This window comes from Pelodiscus sinensis, unplaced genomic scaffold (assembly GCF_049634645.1).
Source record: "Pelodiscus sinensis isolate JC-2024 unplaced genomic scaffold, ASM4963464v1 ctg149, whole genome shotgun sequence".
Lineage (NCBI taxonomy): Eukaryota > Metazoa > Chordata > Testudines > Trionychidae > Pelodiscus > Pelodiscus sinensis.
This window is the reverse complement of record NW_027465936.1, coordinates 87481-93480: the sequence shown is the minus strand read 5'-3', so window position 1 is coordinate 93480 and position 6000 is coordinate 87481.

Below are 6000 nucleotides of genomic sequence, written 5' to 3'. Positions count from 1 at the left end.
AGCGCTCCCTAGCCTGACCCACTGTTGCCCACAATGACACTGCTCCAATTTCTTCTGGCCTCATTGGCTGCCTTCAGCCGGGACTGACTCCTGCAGGGAGGAGGAGAACCTGGACCGAGTTGTGCTTGTGCGAGTCTGCTGGCGTCTCTTCTGACAGCATATTGACCCTGGACTTGGCAGTAATGCTTCAGGGAGCATCTCCCTGGCTCCTGCGTGCGTGATCCCCGGGGCTCCTGCGGTCCCCACGGCTCTTGTATAAATTGCGTGTGTGGCCGGGACAAGCTCCTGTCAGGGCTCTGCTCTCTTCACTCCCTCCTTGGGGCTTTCTCTTCCGTGCTCCTCCCTGCTGAGCCACTGCCCTGAGTCTGGCAGGCTCCACGTGCCCGGCAAAGGGCGGAAGAGGAACTTCCCTGTGTCCTCAGCAAATCGCATTTCTTGCTGCCAGCCGGGCTAATGAAACGTGCCTGTGGCTTGGCACCATCCACCTCTGGGCTGGAACGCGGCATGAGCGACTGGACCAGGGCCTGCGCACGCGGCTCGGCGGCTCCCGGTGCACTGGCTGGCGGGCCCGGGGAGCAGGGGTCTCCCTGCCTCTCTGTTCTGTGGCGTCACAGTAATAAGCCCGTGCGCCCATCCTGCCTGAGCAGGGGAGCACCTTTCTGGTGTAGGATGGGGGGCCCTTGCCAGTGGCTGCCCCTTACAGTACATGCTCTGAGCACTAGACTTCAGTGTCACAGCCCGGTGCTGACGGTCCGGGCAGAAGAGCCTGGAACGTTCTTCGGCGCCTGCAGGACACCAGCTCGGTCTTCCTGCCGCAGGCGGGCGAGTGCTGGCGCGGGAACTCGGGGGTTGGGTTCATGGGCTGGAATAGGAGAACTGCTCCCTGGGCTGGGAGCTCGCGTAGTTCCTGTTTCCTGGCCCTCTGGCCAGCTGCTCCAGGGAGTCAGTTGGGGTTTCCGGGGTGGAGGGTTGGGACCAGGCCAGGAGGGGATGTGGTGGCAGCTGGCTGTGTTTTGGTACAGAACAGGCCGGAGGGACTTACGCCTGCCCTTGTGATGTAGCCCAGCCCTAGGCTTCCGTAGGACCAGAGCTTGGCTGGACGTGGGGTCTGGTGCCTTTTGGGAATGTGTGCTTGCAGGTAAACCCATGGATTTCCCCGCCAGGCTAGCTCAGCCTCTTGCCCCTGCCGCTCACCCACTCTGCTCGTGCCCCTCCCTCCTGGTCTTCAGTAGCCCTGCTGCTGCAGGCCTGGGGACTTGGAAAACTGCCTGAGAGTGAGACCTACAGAGCTCATCTGTTCAGCTTCTCAGGAAGCCTGAGCGAGAGCCCGTAAGTGCTTCCAGGTTAAAAGCCCTTCAGGCATGGTGGGAAAAGGCAGAACCAGCCGCGGGGCACTGAGGTCAGACGCATCAAATGAGGAACATGCGGGTGATTGGCCATGGGACAAACCCCCAGGAAGCGCCGGGTTCCCTCTCTCGCTGTCCCCTTCGCTGCGCTGGAGCCTTTCTTTGGAGATGTTTTGGTCACAGCACGTGCCTGGCGCCTTGCGGCGGGACCGAGGGATGCAGGAGGCCAAGGGAGGCCGTTTAACCATCCCGTCTACCCTCTGACTCCCTTTGCTGATGCGTCCCAGCTGCCCTGCCCTCTGGGACGGCTGGGAGCTGCGCTGCCAGCAAGGTGGCTCCAGCCATGGACAGTCTCAGCCTAGCACTCGGGCTCCATCTATGCTGCCTTTTGCCGATTGTTTTTCCAGAAGAGGCTCTTCCGAAATGTGGCCCGTCTACACTGGGCCAATTTTCAGAAAACCCTCCTCTCTGGTCACGCGAGGAAGACAGAGCTTCCGAAAGAGCATCTGCTCTTCCACAAAAGATGTCGGACGAGCAGACGCGTTCCCTGGATGCTTTGGAATTTAGGGATCCTGGAAAAACTCCGTCGTCTAGACGTAGCCTCAGTCCGGCGGGATTGTCCCTGGGCTGCTTGCTAGTCTGTGACACTAAGCAGGGATGTTTGTTCTAGGGATGTAATCATAGTCGATTAGCTGACAAGCAAAACCTTATCGGTTAATGCTATAGACTATACGCGTTTCTCCCCTGCCTTGCCAATACATTTTTGAGTGGGCTGGCCAGCAGGCCGGCTCAGTCCTGGCTCATGCTGGGTCTGGCACCTCCCCCCACTGCGGCTCTGCATTTAAAGTGTATTAGGAGACGGGTGACAGGCAGCCTGGCTCAGTTCTGGCTCATGCCGGGTCTGGCAGCTCAGCCCCTCCTTTTCCCCCCCGACAGGGGCTGCTGCCACCCTGTGTTGCTGCCTCTGTATGAGACCCCTCCAGACCAGCTCCCACCTGGCACCCCACGTTGCTGCCCAGAATAGTCGAGTAACTGCTAAGAATTCATGAGCTTACTCGACTATCCAACTCACTGATACTTAACGTCCCTCGTTTGTTCCTCGCGTGCAAACGCCCACAGCAAAACCTGACTAAGGAGGTGGAGATGTGGGCTAACGCCCTGCAGCTACATCAACACGGCTCCTATTTATAGTCCACCTGGAGAGCAGGGTTGCATCAGCACATTTTGTAAACTGTTGAGCAAAACAACCATTGCTGCAGGAAATGGGTTTTCCCTCCCACCACATTGCTTCACTCAGCAGCTTCGCCACCGCCTGCTTCCCAGCAGCCAAGACCCCCTCCTGGAGGGCATGCCAGGCGGCTTCCCTGGGCGTGTGCCTGCACAGCTTGGCAAGCTGGCCCTGGGTCTCCGTCCCCCTCGCTGTGAGCCAGGCCAGCGCTGAGAGCTGGTGTGATTACGCCCGTCGGGGGCTGGTGCACAGGCAGGGAATGCCATCGCTGCCCCCAAGGGCACAGTGCCCCCTGCCAGCGAGGCTGTGGGGAGGGTGGCGAGCATGGCGTAGCTGCCACATTGGCGGAGTTGCCTACCTGAGGAGGACAGATAGGCGGCAGCGTAGTGCTAGGGGCTGTAACCGTAGTTTGAGGAAGAAAGAGACGTCCAAAGAGGTGCTGGGGGGCGGGGACTTAGGGATGTGACCCAGTAACCGCTTACCCAGAAAGCAGGCGCTGGGGGGAGGATAGCTCAGTGGTTTGAGCATTGGCCTGCTAAGCCCACGGCTATGAGCTCAGTCCTTGAGGAGAACATTTGGGCTGTGTCTAGACTGGCCACTTTTTCCAGAAAAGCAGCCGCTTTTCCAGAAAAACTTGCCAGCTGTCTACACTGGCTGCTTGAATTTCCGCAAAAGCACTGCCGATCTCATGTAAGATTGTCGGCGTTCTTGCGGGAATACTGTGCTGCTCCCGTTCGGGCAAAAGTCTTTTTCCAAAAGACTTTTGCGCAAAAGGGCCAGTGTAGACAGCTCAGATTTGTTTTCCGCAAAAAAGTCCCGATTGCAAAAATGGCCATCGGGGCTTTTTTGCGGAAAAGCGTCTAGATTGGCCACGGACGCTTTTCTGCAAAAAGTGCTTTAGCGGAAAAGTGTCCTGCCAATCTAGACGTGCTTTTCCGCAAATGCTTTTAACGGAAAACTTTTCCATTAAAAGCATTTCTGGAAAATCCTGCCAGTCTAGATATAGCCGTGGAGATCTGGGACAAATCTGTGAGGGATGGTGCTTGGTCCTGCCATGAGGGCAGGGGCTGGACTCGATGACCCGTCAAGGTCCCTTCCAGCTCTAGGAGATGATGCTATATCTCCATCTCCATCTATATATCAGCCTTGCTAGTACTGGTTAACCGGTGCCAGGAGCAGCCCGTTACGGGCAGAGGACTGCTCCAGCCCCTTGGGGATCAGGAGACGGCTTCCTGCTGCGTGGGGGGGCCCCAGGAGCAATCCCGGGGGGAGCTGCTCCCACCAGGCTGGAGCAGTCCCCACCACCCCTCCCCCCGCAAGATCTCGCTTAATCGGGTAACGGCTTGACCCTAAGATTTAACTGACTAACCGGGACTTCACAGCCCCAGGGAGACGGGGCAGCTGTGGCAGAGAGCGCTCCCTGCTGTGTGCGCTGACTGGTTCCCTGCGCGTGTCCTTGCCCCCGTGTGGGGACCAGGCTGTTGGAAGCCGACTGGCTGCTGGGCCCTCCCGCTGGCGGGGGGCTTGCAGGAGGGAGGCGTCCAGGGCCCTTTGGGGCTGCACTGAGGCCTGGCTTTTTCTTGGCCACTAAAAGTGCTAACAGCAGCATGGCCCGGCCCTGGCCGCGCTGGGAACTGCTCTGCTGGCTGTTTTCCCCCCGGCCGTGTTGTGTTCTTGTGGCTTCCTTCCCAGGACCTGAGACCTCTGAGCCACCGGATCCCAGCCCTGGAGGGGCTGCTGAGTCATCAGCCTGCTTTGGCCGAGCAGAGGGGGGAATAAGCAGCTTGCTGGAAAGTCCAGAAAGCCGAGGTGAGCACGGGCCTGTGTGGAGCAGGGTCCCCGGGGGGCGGGTGCCGTGAGGTGCCCAAGTAACCCCCCAGCGTGTTCGTTCTGCCCAGCCCTGCTGCGTAGGCCTAGCACCCCCCGGAGCCAGCAGGACCGGGGTGCTGAGCCCCTCGGCCGAGCAGCCTGTGGCTTGCAGTCCTGCTCGGGGCCCCAGCAAAGTCCGGCTCAGGAGTCTGGAGGGGGCTCCCCCGCAAGTGGCACATGCTGGGCCGGCCCTTGGCGGGTCTCCACGTGCTGGCGCTGGCTGTGCTGCGGGCAAGGTGCCTTGTTGGCCAGCGCCGGCTGGAAACGCCCAGCTCTGACTAGCCACGTTACCGTTGGTTAATCGACTAGTCGAGGGGCTTCCCGTGGGCGGGTGGATGAGGCGCTTCTGCTCGGAAATGCACAAAGATTGAAAGGCAGCAGAGCCTGCCAATGCCGGGAGATCGCCGGGGCCCTGCCAATGCCGGGAGATCGCCGGGGCCCTGCCAATGCCGGGAGATCGCCGGGGGCCCTGCCAATGCCGGGAGATCGCCGGGGGCCCTGCCAATGCCGGGAGATCGCCGGGGGCCCTGCCAATGCCGGGAGATCGCCGGGGGCCCTGCCAATGCCGGGAGATCGCCGGGGGCCCTGCCAATGCCGGGAGATCGCCGGGGCCCTGCCAATGCCGGGAGATCGCCGGGGGCCCTGCCAATGCCGGGAGATCGCCGGGGCCCTGCCAATGCCGGGAGATCGCCGGGGGCCCTGCCAATGCCGGGAGATCGCCGGGGGCCCTGCCAATGCCGGGAGATCGCCGGGGCCCTGCCAATGCCGGGAGATCGCCGGGGCCCTGCCAATGCCGGGAGATCGCCGGGGGCCCTGCCAATGCCGGGAGATCGCCGGGGCCCTGCCAATGCCGGGGGCCCCGCCTCAGCTAGCCGCCTGTGTGGGCCCGCAGCCGTTCGTTCTGTTGCGCCTGCAGACAGACCTGCCCTCCCTTTGCTGCTGCATCGCGGGGGCCGGGGGCCTGAGCTTTGCTGACAGTTCCACCTGCACCCCTCCGGCCCAGAGCATGGGGAGTCCCCCCGCTGGGGCGGTGCCTGGGCAGCCGGAAGCAGCATGGCTGAAGGGCACAGACCCTGCTCGGGCTGGGTGTGCCTCCTCCCTGCCCCGCCCTGCAGGCTTGCGTCTTGCCTGGGCCCTGGGCTCGCTGCTCTTTGGGGCCGGGCTGTCCCGCCCCGTGTCGCTTAGCTGGGCACGTGGGGTGCGCTCCCTTGGCAGCGGCTGCAGAGAGGGGAGACCTGGGCCAGGCTGGGAGCCAAGCAGGGCCGGGGGGCGGGGAGCCGGGGGGGGGGCTGCGGGGGCAGGGGCTGAGCCTGGCCCTGTGGAGTGGGATATGCCTGGCTGCGGGCCGGGGCTGGAAGCGAGTCCCCCGGCTGGGGGCGGGTGGGTCTGGCTCACGGCCCCTTTCGCCTGCTGCGCTGTGAGCGGCGTGTCCCGCGCAGGGGTGCTGGGGATGCCCCCCCCGCGGCTGGCAGCCCAGGGCAGAGGCAGCGCTCGGCCGGCTCCTGGGGCCTCCCGGAGCCACCCCCAGGTGAGGGGCAGGTGCAGCACCAGGGCGGT